Source organism: Topomyia yanbarensis, chromosome 3 (genome assembly GCF_030247195.1).
Source record: "Topomyia yanbarensis strain Yona2022 chromosome 3, ASM3024719v1, whole genome shotgun sequence".
Classification (NCBI taxonomy): domain Eukaryota; kingdom Metazoa; phylum Arthropoda; class Insecta; order Diptera; family Culicidae; genus Topomyia; species Topomyia yanbarensis.
Window position 1 is genome coordinate 142901450 of NC_080672.1, and position 17887 is coordinate 142919336.

Below are 17887 nucleotides of genomic sequence, written 5' to 3' on the forward strand. Positions count from 1 at the left end.
ATGTATAAAGTTATTGTTAGAAAAAAATTACCGATGCTCCATCATACAATCACATTCAAAATGTTTTTTTTTCTTGGGGTTTTTATTGACAACATATAAAAAATTAGAAATGGGTTTTTTTTACAATTTAAAGTTTTAACACAAATCTTTGTTTTTGTGAAAAATGACACAACATTTTTTTCAATGTATATTTTTTTCGCACATAAATAATCATTCTCTGAAACTCGTTCTCATAAAGTTTTGCTGTATAAAATACAGTAATCGAACAACAAAAATTTGAAATTAATGTATCTGGAACTGTTTACGCCCTTTTGAAAAATTACTCTTGTTTCAAAATATTGCAATTGTTGCAGAAAATAATGGAGATTCATAAACTGAACACAACTTCAAAGTTTCGTTCGAATCGACGATGGTCATATTTTGTGATCGGCCGGTTTCTCATATAATACCCCTTGTTATTTTTTATTTCTTTTTTTGCTTCCTTTACCTTTATCTTTACCATGGAATTAATGAGATGGCATTGCATGGCACAAATCTCCGAATAACCTGAGGAACGTGCCGAGTGAGCCACTTTATTCTGATTTCTACTTTCTGATTGCTCTGGCTGATAACAGGATATTACATGTTTTGATATGGAAATTAAAATGTAGCATCTCTTTGAATGTAAAATTCGACTGAGTGAGACGCACAGTTAGGAGATTTTGAGGTCGTGTGTAGTCTATAACTAATTATGCTTATTTGCACTCGTCCTTACCTACACATTCCACACCTTGTGAACTTAAACTTATTCCAAACATAAACAACTGGAAATCTTGGCAGAGCACAAAAAACGGCATTTTATGAAATTATTTGCATGCGGTAAATCAATTTGTCTTTCCGTTTTCTTGTTGAACAAACTTCTTATGCTATTACGACTGTTTTCTTGTTGTCACATTACTTATTACTTAAGGTTTGATGTTTTCTTCAAAATCGCACACACTTCAATTGTACCGTCAATACGTTATAACAGAGCCTCAAAGAACAGTGAAATTGGTCTATGTACTTATGATCAGCATGTTGTATTCATTGTATAGTACGAGTATTCTTTTGTTTTCAGAAAGTAGAATTTTCAATTGGATTATAAAAATGCAGTTATACTATCGCTTGCCGTAATATTTATGCATTATGATTAGGGACAGTGCGGAATTAAGTACCTTGTCGGTACTTACGGCACCCTTTTAACGGCGAGCCGCGTGCAAATATTAAATGAGTTATTGCTCCTATCCTGGACGTGGCTAGTAATAGATATATGATACATTATGTATTACGATTATTACATTCGATAACTATGACGATGACGAGATTGTGATGGTGTGGCAAATGTTTTTTTTCACTTTCAGTCATTCATTGTTGAGGTTAGATCTTTCTCCATCACTCTGTGCCAGTGCACAGTGTTTTCAGTCAAATGTCTCCCACAAGCTTGAAGGAAAAAGACAAGCAACATGGAAAAATGGCGTTGGCGTGACCCGTTGAGGAGGACTATTTTTTTCCCTTTCAGGCTGCATAACGATGAAATCAATTTCACGTAGTATATTAGACATTTCAACACACCAACGGTAGTATTCTTAGCTGCGCGGTCAGCCAAGAGATACGGTGACCGCAGGGAATGATCGTATTGTCCGAGACTGAGGGCCATAATGTGTCATGGTTAATTGCTTAAAGTATGTCTTGCGTTTGGGTAATAAAGTGCGATTTATAGCGTATTACATCTATTTTTCTACTATTAGACTATTATTGGTGCGGAACACATGCTTCTGCGTAGTAACTAGAAGATAATGTAATGTATAGATCGAGAATTTGTATTGAATAGTATCTTGTATCGTTGCTTTCTTGGACACATTCAGGTGCAAAAGATTCTACGATCTTTTTTACTGATACGGCAACGAAAGGGATTAGGGAACTAATCACAGTTCAACTTACACCTACCACAATTTTTTTGTTTGATTTTGTAAACTTCTGGGACAAATTTTATGGAAGTTCAATAGGTTTCAAGGGAACTTTGGTATACTTGCTACTATGAGTATTTCTGCAAAGTTCAGCAAAGTTTTTCAAACTTTAGGTAAGCAATAAATTCATCGTCACAATCTATCACGTATAAAAAATTCTACAAGTATCAGGAAAGTCCAATAAATTTCGGGAAATCTGTAACTTACAAATAGATAATTTGTACGACACTGATGTCAGTTATAGTTTTTGACACTGAAAATGTCTTACTCCACTATTTGGGGCTAGGTGTCGAAAATCTAAAATACCTCCTATGTAACGAAACTATGTGAGGATTGCACGCTTATAACTCCGCTATTATAAGATGAATTTTAATCATTTATGCACCAATTCATTAAATAATTTGATTTGTTGGCCATTATTCGATTAAGAAATACTTAACCTAAAGATTGTTTACCAAAGTTCATTAGTACATTATTGAAAATTTTATTGGAAAATTAAATTTCATATTTCGTGGAAGAACTTAATATTTCCTGTGGCGAGCGTGGGCTTCCTCATCATAGTCTTCAATTTGGAGCTACTCGTTTTGAATACATTTTCTGGACAGACCTATATTAGGTAGATAAGCCAAGTAATGCCAATCAGCTTGTGAGATAATTGATTAATTAATAATTAATTGATTAATTAAAATAATAGATTAGTATAGCAGAGAGCATGGTGTTGTACTTGGTTTTAGAATTTTGTTACTGCTAAATGAACTTTAATAAATATCAAAAAAGGCTCTAGTAAGACCGATTTTATGTAGTCAAAAATTATAATTTTCCTTTCGCTCCTATTCCTTCATAATTCGTTTTCGGGGGTATTGAAATTCTTAAACGACCAAAAAGTAAAAGGAATAATCTTTAATCTGTAATCATGCAGAATAAAAAAATAATCTGTAATCCTGCAGAAGAATCTAACCACCATCAATCTCACTGCTCATTGCAAAATCCTGTCAGTTTGAATAAATTTAATGTGTTGTCAGATAAGAACATCAGTACACACCTCACAAAAAGCTCTAAAGTGAGAAGGCCAGAAACATTACATATCATTAGGTAATTTTACTAGACAGTATGATTGATTATATGTTTGTACTTTGGAACAGGGAATTGGTTGCAAAACAATTACGGTTTTGCATTGACCCCCGTGTCCGCCTGTACGGACAGACGGCTAGGGTAATCACAACGAAAAGGGCTGTCACGAGTACCTATTGAGGGTAACTAATAATGATTTTCAATTTACCTACCTGTTTAATTATCAGTTGCTTCCAGCTTCGCGATAATGTGATCATAAACATTTTTCGTTTTTTAAGCTCATTACATTAGTTGCATTTGTCAAAACCCAGTATTATTTTTTAAACCCCTTTGGACTGAACAAATTCTCGAGTACTTTTTCAAATGAACGTAAGTAATATTGAGAGCCTCTCTTTGTTTACTTTCTCTTTCGTTTATTACGACGTCATTACAACACTTTGTACTAATTTTCCAGTACATATCGAAAGCCGACGGTTTTTACTACAATATTATGCAAAGAGTAGAGTAGTAATTGTTGAAATGGCCGAGTAATGAACAGAAGAGAAAGACCTCTCTCATTGTTACTTACGTCCATTTGAAAAAGTACTCGAGAATTTGAATCAAACCTCTCCGCCTCGCGCGCATTAAATTTTAAAAGCATGTTGCATAATTCACGTTGAACAGAGTCTTTGATAGGCTGATGTTCAATATTCTTAACATTATCAAAGCAGCTTTGATCTTTTTACTATTTGAACGGCTAAAAATGCAAAATAGTTCCGAGCCTGCTATGATTCGTAGCATCATGATGCTATGTTATTTCGGTTTTGCTTTTCCAAAAATGTTTAACTGCGGTGATATAGAAAAAGTTATTCAGTATAGCGATCGTCTTGTATTCAAGTCCTGGAAAGCAATTGGGGGAGCCCGCGGCTAGTTGGCGGTTGGAGTAAGTTGGCGGAATCCCCTTTTCTCTGTTTCTTTTAGACATATATCACTGCTTCTCGTTGTGTACCAATGTGTAAATGTGTTTTCGAACATATTAAGTAAATTTTCTTAATTCTTAACATTTTGTGTTATTTAAGGTGATTTTTAATCTATTTCGTGAATGATTATATTTTTCGATAGTGCGTGAAAAAATCTAAGTTTTATCGTTCAAAAGTTATCAGTACTTTTTCGCCGAAAATGTGGTTCTTCGGAATACCACCATCACTCATTGGGGCAAATAAAAGATTATTCTTCTTCAACTACATATAAGATCATGATTTGAGTTTTAATTGAACAAAAAATACGTTATTTTTTTAAATTTCACAAAATTGATTTCAAGATATTAAAAAAAAAAATTGGTGCTATAAGTAGTATCTTTTAAATCATAGAAGCAAGAGTTTTGATGTGTTAGAAAAAAATGTCCGTCTTCAAAACTCTGAAAAATATCTAAAGGATAGGTTAGCGTAAAAATGAAAACTGAAAAAGTTGTTTTAAAAATTTCGTTTTCATGAATTAACCTTTGGTAATATGTTTAAATTACTTTCACGATGGACAATGCAAAAGATATAGTTTCGTTTTCATGATAAAATTTTGCACTTCTATTATTTTAAATAGTGGGTAGGGTGGGTCCAAATTGATTAAAATCATATAATAAGTTTTCAATGGTTTGAGATAAAGCTTCGCTGTCTTCCAGAAAATTGAAAAAAAAAAAATTTAAAAGCTTTCTCAAAGACGCTCAAACTCTATGGCTTGTACTTTTCGTTTTAATAGAAATTTAGCAAAAAAAATTAGGATGTTTTCTTTATATAACATTTACAGTTTTGATTTTTCATTAAGATATTTTTAGAAATACTTTCAGATATTTTGAAGGAGAACAATTTTGTCTCAATATACTGAACCACTCGTTAGGAAGTGATATGTACTTTTTAATAAAAATAAACTAATTCTTGAGTAAATATTTCAAGATATAAAAATATCGTATTTGCCATTTTTTAGTGATCTATGCTACAAAGCATTCTATTTCATATGACAGCAGGCCCGTGCGCAGAATATTCTCAAGGTTTGATGTTTTTACGTTTCCTGCGAAAGAAAGGTATGAGGACCCTCAAACTTTGAAGGATTTTTGCGAGGGTTAAGGGGCTGAATGTTGTGTACCAATCCACTCAGTTCAGCAAATTGAACAAATGTATGTTAACGCGAAGGAATCTTCAACAGACAATGCTGCCTGCTGGTTGGTTTGTAGTAGTCGAGCTCACTGACCAAACTTAAACCTTTTGTTTCACGCAATCCTCATCCATCCGGGGCCACAGTTGATACTACTTCAGTAGGGATTGTGCTCTTGATCTTTTCATTTTGTCTTAATAGTTCATGTTTTTCATTGCTGCTTTTTCACAGCAAAACTGGCATTCTCATGTCTGCTTCAAATATCTGTTGAGACACGGACCATAATTCTTGGCGCTACTCGTTCCTATTTATCTGTGAGCTGATGCTGAGAGTTCCTCAGCGGCAGTTATTCTCCTGACCTACCTTTGCTGTGGAACTGGTCTACTCACAACAGGATGTTAAGAAAGATTTCAAAGCAATTCACAACCTTTATGGTAGTGGTTTGAACCCCCAACCCCCCCCCCCCCCCTTGCGCACGGGCCTTAAATAAGAGCTACAAAAGTTATAGAAATAAAACCGTTTTTTAGGAAACATCCAAAATCTTACATTTGGATTTCTCGTGCAATGGAAAATCTAATAGCTAGAGTTTGCGTGTCTTCAGCAAATTTGTCTAAAATGTGTTGTTCTACAACTTCATCGAAGACAGTCAAGCTCAATCTCGTATCGTTAAAATGTTCATGTTTAAATATCGCTAAAATTAGAATCACCCTAGCTCCTGTTTAAACGAAAAGAAAGACCTTGCTAAGTACAACAACTTTCCTGGATATATTGTAAGGCCAAGTCATTTCCTTTTAGAAAAAAGTTAAAATTCCTGCTGAATCTACGTTCTGGACCACTGTGCACTGACATGCACGAGCTTCAATTACGGTACTTTAGTAGGTACATAGTGACACGTGATCATCGACACTAACCAAATTAAATTCGTATTGGGAGTAATCTCAGATCAACTATTCCTTTTTAGGGTAATGTCATCAGTAGACTTAGACTTGCGTGGAGGGATGAGATAGAAGACTGGTGAGGACTATGTTATCTCACTCTTGGACAACTAAACCGAAAACCTAAAAAATTGACGTTTCGTGAATTACAAGGGTATATGATAACAACAACATAAATTCGATTTTGAAAATTTCGTGTTTCTCATCTACAACGTTTAAAACTAGAGTGCTACGTGCAAAGACGATCAGAAGAGATTAATGTCAACTTTTATTTGTAATTAATTTTTTTATACTGTGTTGTACTGATCACTGATTTTTTATTCATTAAGACTACAATTTGTCAGATGAATTATAAATAAACAAAAAAATAAACAAATAGACAATAACGATATCCGAAGGCTGACTCAGCATCCATGCAGGTTTCGCTATTTAGAAAAGGTTAAGATAACAGGGATGAGATCACTTAATGTTATTCTAGATTCATCAAAGAATAACAAATAGTTGACTTAGTAAGATGTTCGCAGTTATTAGCTGGTTTTTGACATCTCTTGTTTTATTTCGATTAAAGGGTGTCTGATATCAAATTGCATCAAGGACAAAACGCTGTCGAAAATTACCTCTTGGACCGATCCTGTTCAAACTTTCAGACGACAAAATAGAAACCATTAGTAAGCTTTTGGCATATTTATTACATTCAACTTCAATATCATAACCGTACGCTTACTCCTGGCGGTTAACTTTACTTAATGAGTTCTGTGCAACATCTGGCTGCAGCTTCTTCTATTTGAAAGCCCACTTTTTTCATATCTTTCTCACATTTGACCTCCTTATGATGCTTCCGTAGTGCCTATTTGATAATTGCCCAGTATTCTTCGATAGACCGTTGTTCCGCTGCTTTGGAGGGTTCATGTCCTTGGGTACAAAAGTGACCCCTTTGGCTTCGTACCATTCCAGGACAACATTTGAATAGTGGCACGCAGCTAGATTCGGCCAGAAGATCGTAGGGCTTCCGTATTGCTTCAACAGAGGAAGCGGACCTTTCTGTAGACACTCCTTGAGGTAGATCTTCCCGTTTACAGTCCCAGTCACGAACGGCGCACTCCGTTTGCCACATGAGCAGATTGCTTACCAAATCATGTATTTATTGGCAAACTTTAAATGATTTAGCTTCCTTACTTCTTCCGGAACATCAAACTTGTGCTGGGCGGTGAAGAACAGTAGCCCCGGAAGCTGTCGGAAGTCCGCCTTGACGTAAGTATCATCATCCATGATGAGACAGTGAAGCTTCGTCAGCATCTGGGTGTACAGTTTCTGGGCCCGTGACTTTTTCGCCGTATTTTACCGTTCGTCACGATTTGAAACCTACTGCACTTTGTACGTATGCAGTCCCTCTCGGTCCTTGCTCTCTAAATCAAAAACATGGACAGATTCAACTTTTTGGCTATATTCCTGAACGAAGCATTGAGATTCCGCTTAAATGCTTTTACTACACGCTTGTGGTCCTAATCACTAATAAAACATTTATTCTGACCGCATTTCTTCTTCCGTTCGTTGTTCAGAGTTTGGTAGTAACATTTAAGCCTCGAAATTTCCAGAAAATCACTGATTTTCATGAAAAATATTTTTTTTTCTATATGAGATATGGAGTGTAACTTTTGGTGTAAATATTTTGTTAAAATTTTTTTTTTGTTTTTATTATAGGCTTTTAAACTTTTGAAAGCAATAAAATTGTATTTTTTTCAATTTCTTTTTTCTCAAAAACTACTTCGGATAATTCAATGAAATTTGGCACACTTAGAGAATGATGCTTCCACTGTCATATAAATATATATTCACACAATATTTGTTTTAATAGTAGTGTTTTACATATAATTCTAATTAACAATTTGAAACATTTTCGTGTTCTCGTCGTTACAAACTGTTTTAATCCACCTAAAGGTGAAATTGCGCCTTACTCATTTATCCAAACTATGATTTAATATAGCTGGTTCGTACAATATATGGAACAATATATGGAAATGGCTATTACATTCTTATTACACTTGGTAAGCATATATAAGAGCACGACTGTCACGAACCTGAAAAGAAACACGTCGACGCTGACACACATGAAACAAACAGAAATATAATATTTCTTTGGCTAACGAGACATCGGTTGGCCGTCAGTAACCTAGAATTGTAAATGCAAGTTATTTGGCACCCATTTTAGCCATTTTTTTACCTTTTTGCATTCATCTTGGTATCTGTTTCAATTGGAATTTTTATGTGACCGCACTCGTAACTCCGGAGCCGGAAGTCGGATCGAGATGGAATTTAACATCAGCTTCCGGGAACGCAACACCTTTCATTTCAGACTAAGTTGATCAAATCGATCTAGCCATCTCCGAGAAACCGATATTACCGTTATTCTAAATTTGGATACTTCCGCCCGGGCTTCCGGATCCGTCGATGGTGGCCAATGTGGCCAAAGAGATTTTGAATTACTGTTAGTGACCTAGATGTACAAATCCAAGCACATTTTAGAAAAAAATTCGCCTTTTTACATTCATCACTCTGTAATTCAGGAATCAGAACTCGGATCCACACAAAATTCAATAGCAGCCGATGGAAACGTTGTACCTCTTTATTAAAACCAAGTTTGTCGAAATCGGTTCAGAAAATTCCACATCATAACGAAAATTCTTTTGTAACCATACTTTTCAACTCGTAACTCCAGAACCAGATGTCGGATCAAAATGAAATTCAATAACAACCTTTGAGCATATTATACCTTTCATTTGAATCTTAGTTTGTAAAAATCGGTTCAGCCATTTCCAAGAAACCGATGTGGACATTTTGTTGATAAATCCGCACATACACACGCATACATACTTACATAAATACATGCACACAGGCCCGTAGCCAGGAGTTTATTTCGGGAGGGGCTTAAAAAATTATTGCATAAAGCTTTTTTTATTTCGATTATAGAGGTTTTAACCTTATGGTTATTCGCCTTTTTTCGTGTTAGAAAATTTCTTTAGAAAAATTTCTAACCCTATATGTGCGGGATTGATAAACGAACCCTGATGAGCTGCGTACAAGGCAATCGATTTACCAACTACGCTTTACCCGCCCCCTGCATAAAGCTTTTAGTTCTAATGACTTGATATTGTCACTAGAAGCTAAATGAAATTTTGAAAAGTTCTTAATGAAAACAATGCCAAATCTAAGACAATCCATGTTCTTACAACGAATTATTGATGTTTAATATGATATTTATCATTTATTTACAAGTTACAATTTACTCTCGTTGCAACAATGGATATTCTAGAGTTCTCAGTATTTATGCGCTAACCGAATATGACAATCCTTGACGGTGCTGGAAAACGCAAGGTGTTTTAAGCTGCACGTTTAAAAGGTGTAGAAGACGCTAAATCGAAATGAGTAGAAAAATATCCATAAAATGTTCGATCGAAGAGAATGTCGAAATTTGCACAAAATCTTCTGATTTAGCAAACGAATTGTAGATGGTTCAACTTCAATTTTCTTGATCTGGCGTCCTGTAACTATTACCAGTTCTAATGCATCATGCCAACATAATTTTTTGGCATATTCTATTTAAATGAAACTATTTTTGAGACTGGCCTTGGCCTAGCAGATCAGAACCCTAGGGGCAGATCACTTGTGATGCATTTTTAAAAATCGCCTAAATTAAATGCATTTCTTTCCATCAAAATAGAAATTCATAATGTATTTTGCGTTGCGTGTAAGACGTCAAAACCCTACACAAACTAGACCTACATTCAACAAAACGTCGAACAAAGTGAATCAACGTAGGACGTTTGTTAAACAAACTTTTCTGCGAGGAAGTGCAAAGTTGATGCAAAAATAGAAATTAAATGAATTTTTTGATGCAAATTTATTATACATTTCTAGAGTGATCTGCCCCTAGTCAGAACCCCAGTTAGGAAGGAGGATTTTGATCAATAGGATCAAAATATATGGGTCATTCCACGTCAGATTTACAACCAAAATATTAATTCCTTCCAATTTTTTTTCTTGCATTCATTAGCTATAAATAATTGACACGTATTTTTTTATTTTGGCTGAATATGATTTATTTTCAAGTTATTAGTTTTTAAACTTTTGAAGTTTATAACATTGATCATTTTTCAATCACTCGGAAACGATTCGATATATGGAAAAAAATATTAAATAAAAAAGTTGTGTTCTCTAACGAGCTTACTGAAAAAAATTGCAATTTCTTTTTGTTATATAACTTATGAAATTTGCAATTGTTTGAAACAAATTGAATTTTTTTTAAGTTGTGCCAATTTTTTTACTTATTATTAAGTATCATGTTAAAATAATTGTGCAAAACTTTGGGAGTGCATATCAAAATACTTTGCGAGATATTACAATTATAAACTTAAAACAAAGCAATTTTACACCAAACGCCTAGTGTTAGGTCTATTGTAAATGAAATATCTCGTAAAATACTTCGAATTCCTTCTGAAATTTGTACACAATCTTCTCGATATAATTATAAATTATTTGAAAATGCTAAAAATATTTTTTTGGTTCTACCCTGAAAAAAATTATTTGTTACTAATATTTGCATAATTCATCAATTATATAACAAAAACAAAAATTACAAAAAAAATCCGGCGAGATCATCCGAAAATGCAGCTTTTATTATTTAATGCTTAATGTCTTAATTTAATGTCCAATTTTATTAAATTTATAAAACTTTTAAAAATATTATTAAAAGTCGATAGTTGCATGCGTATGATTTATGGACTCCCAAACGGCTTAACCAATTGCCGTATAAATTTATACATAGTTGGAATTTGTTATGGAGCGTGTTTGTGTGCTATTGGTTGGGGATTATCTGCCTACAAGATGGCGCTTCGGAACAAAACGCGCGATGGGTACTAGCTAGTATTTTATAAAGTTAAAAAACTCATAACTTGAAAAAAATATCAAATTCAGCCAAAGTAAAAAAAATCGTGTCTATAATTTTCAGCTAAAAATGCAAAAAACATTGGAGGGAACTAAAATTATAGTTGTAAATCGTGGAAAGACTCGCATTCTGCAAATTTAAGACTTTTTTGGGGGTATTCAAATGTTAAAAGCAAATATTTTTTAAAAGTCCCCCAAAAACAAATTTATTTTGATTACATAACTATATTAAGAAGATTATGTGAAAATTTCAGAATGGAACTCGAAGTGTTTCTCGAGATATTTCAGTTGTAACAGACCTATCACTGGGCGTTTAGTGTATAATTGCCTTGTTTTATGTTTACAATTGTAATATCTCGCAAAGAATTTCACTGTCAAATTTTTACACAATCTTTTTAACATGATTTTTAATACTTAAAGAAAATAATAAATAAAAAATATGGTCCAACTTTAAAAAAATTCACTTTGTTTCAAGTAATTGCAAATTTCATAAGTTATATAACAAAAAATGGAGGATGGAGGAGGATCTTTGGTGATGTGATGTGATTTTTTTTGTTAAGCTTATTTGAAAACGTAACTTTTTTTATTTAATATTTTTTTCATATAGCTAGTCGTTTCCGAGTTATCAGTGATTGAAAAATGTTCAATTTTATTGACTTCAAAAGTTCAAAAGCTAATAACTTGAAAAAAAAAATATTTAGTCAAAACAAAAAATACGTGTCAATTATTATTAGCTAAAGAATGTAAGAAAACATTTTGGAAGGAATTGAAATTTTGGTTGTAAATCTGACGTGCAATGACTTATGTATTTCAATGATTTAATCAACTAAAGGTAACTGCCCGGAATTTAATCAATTCAAGAAAATTATCCACAAATCGAATGAAAATCACTTAACACTGATTACTACTATCATCTAATTTACGTAAAATTTTACTAAATGCTTCATTGCTGACACCAACAACATAACTAGAAACTATAAATGTGAACAAGCTCAATAATTTCAGCATCTCTTAATTTCGACACATGAAAGGGAATACATCGCACTTACTTCCCCTCGATTTCAATTTATTGATCCCTTTTTGCTTTTTTTTCTCCATGATGTCTTATTATCTTATTCCATAAAGACCAAAAATAAAACGAAAGACTGTCAGATACTGAAAACATGAAATCGATACAATAATCCCACCTTATTGACTTATAGACTCAACTAGTTACAACGTTTTAGTCGCTCTCCGTGATAACCTACTGATGTCTGATCAATCTATCGACACGTCGTTTTCAAACTTACATAGGCATTAATTAGAAACCATCGAAAGCGACTGAAATGCTGCTGGTGGTTGCAACATTATGTGGTTTAGCATCAATTGATCAATTGACATCCGAAGGAAAGTAAGTGTAAAATCACGTCAGGTAGTCCTACCGCTACTGTGTACGTTTCTGTATATCAACAAAATTAGTAATATACGATTCGTGGGTTGATGAACACCTCCGGAAAACCGCCGGTTTACCACTTTTTGGCTTGTTTACTTTTTCACGTTTTTCTTGCTTATTGTTCGATTTTCCAGACTAACAGTGTCTTAATACGGACCGCATTCCCCACATAAAATGAAATTGAGTGTCAATAGAAATACTATTGCATTAAAATGATGCGAAAATAAAAAAAAACTGTCATCTCGGCTACAACTATGTCATCAGCTAATTGAATTATTTTTGTTTAGCGCGCTTGAGTGAGATGCCTGACGTTTATATTAAGCGTAGAGTGCTCTAATCTATTACAGAAATCCAATTTCCGTATGATTTAACTAACTTTCTTTATTCAGGCCAATATCTAGCATAAAATGAGTTTTGTTAGATGCAATCACTAGCGATAAATGTTAATTTTGGGACAGTTTTTGTACTCAGTTTTCTATGAAACTTCTAAATTTTTATTATATAATTCGTTTATTTGAGTCGGCTCAATGCATTAGCTAAATGAAGCCTTGAGTTTTTAATATATTCCACGATGTAAACAATGAAAATGATAAAACGTTAATGGTTGTCCAACAGATCTCGTGCGATTGACCTGTTTACTGGCTGAGAAATATTTTTCATAACCAAACGCGTCTTGGTGGTCGTTCATTTCTATCTCGTACATTTCCGTATTATTATCGTGGTAACTGCCATGTCCATGTTCGCAAATATCTGATTTCATCTTTGTTTTGTCCCCTTACGGGCCACCAGTGTCGACTTCCTCAATGATGATGCTGACTGTTAATTTTGATATACTAGGCGCAGTTTTTGCCGTCAATATTATATGAACAGCAGCCACAAATTTGGCAATTGTTTGTTTTTCAGGTAATAGTATTGGAGACTATGGATGTGCAAAGATGTAACGTGTATAATGATACTATCGCATTGCGTTTTGTACGTGCAGGGTCAGCTAGGACGAAATCCTAGCTGACCCTGCCCGTCTTATTCCTAGATGTGTCCTTTATAATAAATTCCATTTTTTTCCAAATGTGACAGGAATCTTTTAATGGCCACGGTTCAAGTAAGCTAAGTTTGTTTATTGGGGCTTTAACCTCCTGGTCGTTCGCCCGCGGTTCAAGTAAGTGGTATCAGATCTTGTAGCCGAACATTGATTTTCTCATCATCCATATAGATGAGAATCAACCACGTGTTACATGTTGTAATGCACACTGACTGGTTTCGCCTGGGCTAATTTGTTAAATAACATAAGTACTGAATGCCTGACAAGGTAGAACACGTTAAAGTCGAAGTTCGTAAGCATAAGCTCTATTTTCACCTTCAGCAAATAGTTCCCAGCATGAATATTCGGTCTTATGCAAAAATTCCGGAAGTAAATAGCCTCCAGGTTTGGCTGGAGCACCACTTCTTGCTTCTGCGATTCAATCATCCGACGGATCACCCCAGCAAGAATTAAAGTAACAGTTTCTTTTGTTCTTCCGACGAGTCACACAATATGAAAGGAAGTGTGTTATCAGACTCGGCATACTGAGTAGATATCGTGACCGATGTCTTCGGTGGTTCGAAATAGCAATCTTCCTGACCATTCTCCCATTAATTTGTTGAAACCAAACAAGATACAATTTTTTACGAGTTACCGAAAAACATGTTGCTTCTTAAATTTATTTTTGAAAAATTTCGGGGGGGGCTTTAGCCCCTTAGCCCCCCCTCTGGCTACGTGCCTGCATGCACATAGACATTTTGCGATTTCGACGAACTGAGTCGAATGGTATATGAGACTCGACCCTCCGTGCCTCGGTTAGGAAGTCGGTTTTTGGAGCAATTGCATACCCTTTCTATATGAGAAAGGCAAAAATATGTAAAATGACGCGGAAAACGTTCACCTTCAATAATCTGTAAAGATATTTTTGTCCTTTTGTTCCTGTCCAGAGATATGTAGTTTTATGTCACGCGCCACGGAACACATTATGATGTCGTTCAACATGCGGCGCATTTCGATGATGCCCACGATAACTCACCAACCACAGCCCATGCGAACTCGACCAACGGGCATGCTCAAATTTGCGTTCAGCACATTGCGGTATCCATCATTTGGCACGCGGCAAATTCTGTTGTATATCAAACAGAGTTATAAAAATAATCGAAACTCTTTTTTGACGGCTGAAAATGAACCTGTTGCGACTCGCGGTGAATAGAAAAAATATTCAATCAACTATCCACAGGAGGGTGTCACTCCTGCCATTCGCTATGGAGATATACGGACTTTGACAGTAGTCAACATATGATGGGCCTAGCTGTATCTAGGCCCACGTCGCCCGTGCAATAGCATTGGGTTGTTTTGATTTTAACAAAGGCAGATGTTGGCTAGGACAAAATGGCTGCCTAGCAGGAGGCTGACTATCCATCTTATTCATTCAGTTGAATATCGTACAATATATTCATTATACTAATTATCTAGGAATATGTTTTCAAATGCCGATACAGCATATGAGACAACAATCATCATGGCTTACATTGTGCCAGGGCCTACTTTGATGCGATTGATTCGTTGCTGCACGGTCGCTTCGTGTAATAATTGGAGCCGAATGAAAATATGCATGGATGAATGGGCGGTTTGTTCGTTTGACGTTTTCAGCTGCGTCACTGAATATTGAAAATGAATGCGGCTGAATATCTCGACAAACATATGATTACGGCCTAAAAGCCAACTGTCAAAATCCACTTTGAATGGAAATTTCAGACAAACCGTTACTAGTCGAACACAGCTCACAACAGTTTATGGAAGAGAAAACTTTTCTCTTTCATTTACTACCAACATTTGTGATTGGCGTGTAACGGTTTGTCCGGATTTTCCATTCAAAGTGGATTTTGACAGTTGGCTTTTAGGCCGTAATCATATGTTTGTCGAGATATGATCAATTTTCATTCAATGAATTTGAATATTTTTAACTCTGATATCAAATCGTAACTTTTTCGGGTGTCGCCATTTGTTCCATCTTTTGAAAAACTGACAGCGATAAAAATACAGAGTAAACAATTCACTCTAAACTACTTCTACCCAAATTTTCGAGAGAAAATACCCAATGCGTTATTTTCTACAGCGTTTTTCCAGTAATACAATTTCATGTGGGACACCCTTTATAGAGTTGTTAATCTTGGGATTATTCGCCTATTGGTGAGGTGCGTATAAGGCAATCGATTTACAAACTACGCCAAGCCCACGTTTTTTGGATACCTTTTCTGGAGCGTATGATTTAGACATGTCGATATTAATGACAGTAAACAATAAAACTCTATGCTATATTCCTCCCTAACACTTTATGTTGTATTACCCCCACTGACGATGAACCATGCTGTATTATGTTTAGCGATAAAATTTTTAACTCAAAGCCTACAAATCAGGACTTCTGGGCTTCCGGAGCCTCACTCGGAATCAGTTCGCGGAAAGAATTAGAGGTTTATTTTTGAGTGTATATAGAGTCTATCTGGTGCTAAGAGAAATAGAGCTTAATATCAATGAACTAAAATTCGATAGGTAACAACATCGTAAATTTGAAACAAATTTGCGATTGATTTCGTTTATACTATCGTCTATGATCGTTTAAATTAATGATAAAACACTGATATTTTCTTGAGCGTGTCCCGTATTTTTGACCGATCATATCTGGTCACTTTACTCCACGTGCCTCAAGAGAAACCGCCAGAGCAATAAATTTATCAAGTTTTAAAATACATTCTTGTAAACGAAACACATTATGATGTCTTTAATCGAACTTATACCTCATTTCATCGATAAATAGTAAATTCACTGGCGCTGGTGTACCCCTTCCTCATCATCGAGCATTTATTTAGCTGGTCCGTTTCAGAGTTTGTCAAGGTTCGGTACTTGTGCACTTTGACCACAACTGGTTGAGCTGACCGAAAATTTCTTTTCAAGTGAAATTTTGCGGAATATACGCTTGCGGGATAAAAAGTGAAAATAAAAAAAGTCCGTTTAATGACCCATACGAATTTTACCTTTACCAAGTTCAAATCCCACACAAAAAAATGAACAAAGGAAGTGATCACAGGAGTCACGCCTTAAGTATTTCGTTATTTATCTCGAACTAAAGTTGTCGGAGATGTAATAAAACGGCAAGAGTCTGTCGAAGTTCTCTTTTTTATCGCGGGGGGCGTGAATGGTAGAGGACTATTATAGTGATACCGCTCAAGCCTCTTGTCTTGATATCAATGAATTTAAGTTACAAGTCACATGACAAGTGATCAGCAAACTCAATTCGGGCCCCAATTTTGCAGGGTTACCAACCGGCCGCATGGGTCGAGACAGCAATCTTCAGTTATTTGTTTTAGTCCTGTCAGCCCTGTACCAGGAAGATTCAGCTAAACAGGTTTTTGCAACCCTTCGATCAGTTGGAACGTCTCCTTGATTTTTGACCTGGTGTGCAAATTTCGCCCGCTTGAAGTGCTCATTCGCACGCACACACGATGGTAAGAAGAGGCTTGTCATTCTTGTTTGCCTTAAACGCCGCGGCAGCAAGACTCACTGGCAAGCATCGGTAAAGGACGGCAGGATTTTCACTTTTAATGAACCATGACCAGCGCGTATGAAATAGCCACGCATATTTCGACCAGCCGACCTCGCACTGTCACGGGTTCGATGCGCGGTGATTTTTTGTCGTATGAACCCGCTCCTGTAACGAATATGTTTTTCATCTTTCCATGTAGGTACAGTTTATGTTTACGCGGCATTAACAACAATTTGATCAATCACTTGTTTTAGCGTTGGACATCCTTGTTGGGTAAAAGGTTACCCCTATCCGTTTAATGCTGGGGGACCAACTGTCAAACTCGAATTTCCCTACAGTTGCCAAACGTGACAAATTGATCGAGTGCTAAGTGCTTGTTTTCGCCGTTGCCTCGCGTTGGTTTGAAAATGCCGAATTTCACTTTCTTTCCGCTGTTGGTCGTGCCCTGCTGATCGTAAAACTTGATAATGACAGGCCTTTTTGTCTCAATCAGTAGCAGAACAGGTTGTAATTTACTGAGGGATCATTTGCAGAGCTCGAACCTATCTGCGATTACTTAATCAGGTCATGCAAGGTATCCTCTTCGAACACAGAAATACGAAGGTTGCAATATGTGGTCATGGAAGGAATAGCTGTTCAGGGCTATCGGTTTCGGAGACAGAATCGTTTTTATAATGTATTTTATATAAACATAAATTACATGCATTACTTGAGTTTTAATGTATGCATCACACGCATTGGTCAGTTGGCTGTACCAAGCCGGGAATGGCAAGGACGAACGTGGAATGGGCTTTACACGTAGACTCGATGATGATTTTAACTATTCAAATTTCGTAC

The 17887-nt window shown here is 35.5% G+C and overlaps 1 protein-coding gene across 2 annotated transcripts in view; it reads right to left on the reverse strand.

The window, feature by feature from the left end:
- Positions 1-17887, reverse strand: part of LOC131689015 (elongation of very long chain fatty acids protein 4-like) — a 295570-nt gene that overhangs the window by 33503 nt on the left and 244180 nt on the right. The window contains exon 1 of one of the 2 annotated variants that reach the window (XM_058973741.1): positions 755-772. The exons of the other annotated variant lie outside the window; for it this stretch is intronic. The gene's annotated coding sequence lies outside the window, so the exon portion shown is untranslated. Of the gene's footprint in view, positions 1-754; positions 773-17887 lie in introns of those variants that run through there. 2 annotated transcript variants of the gene reach the window in all.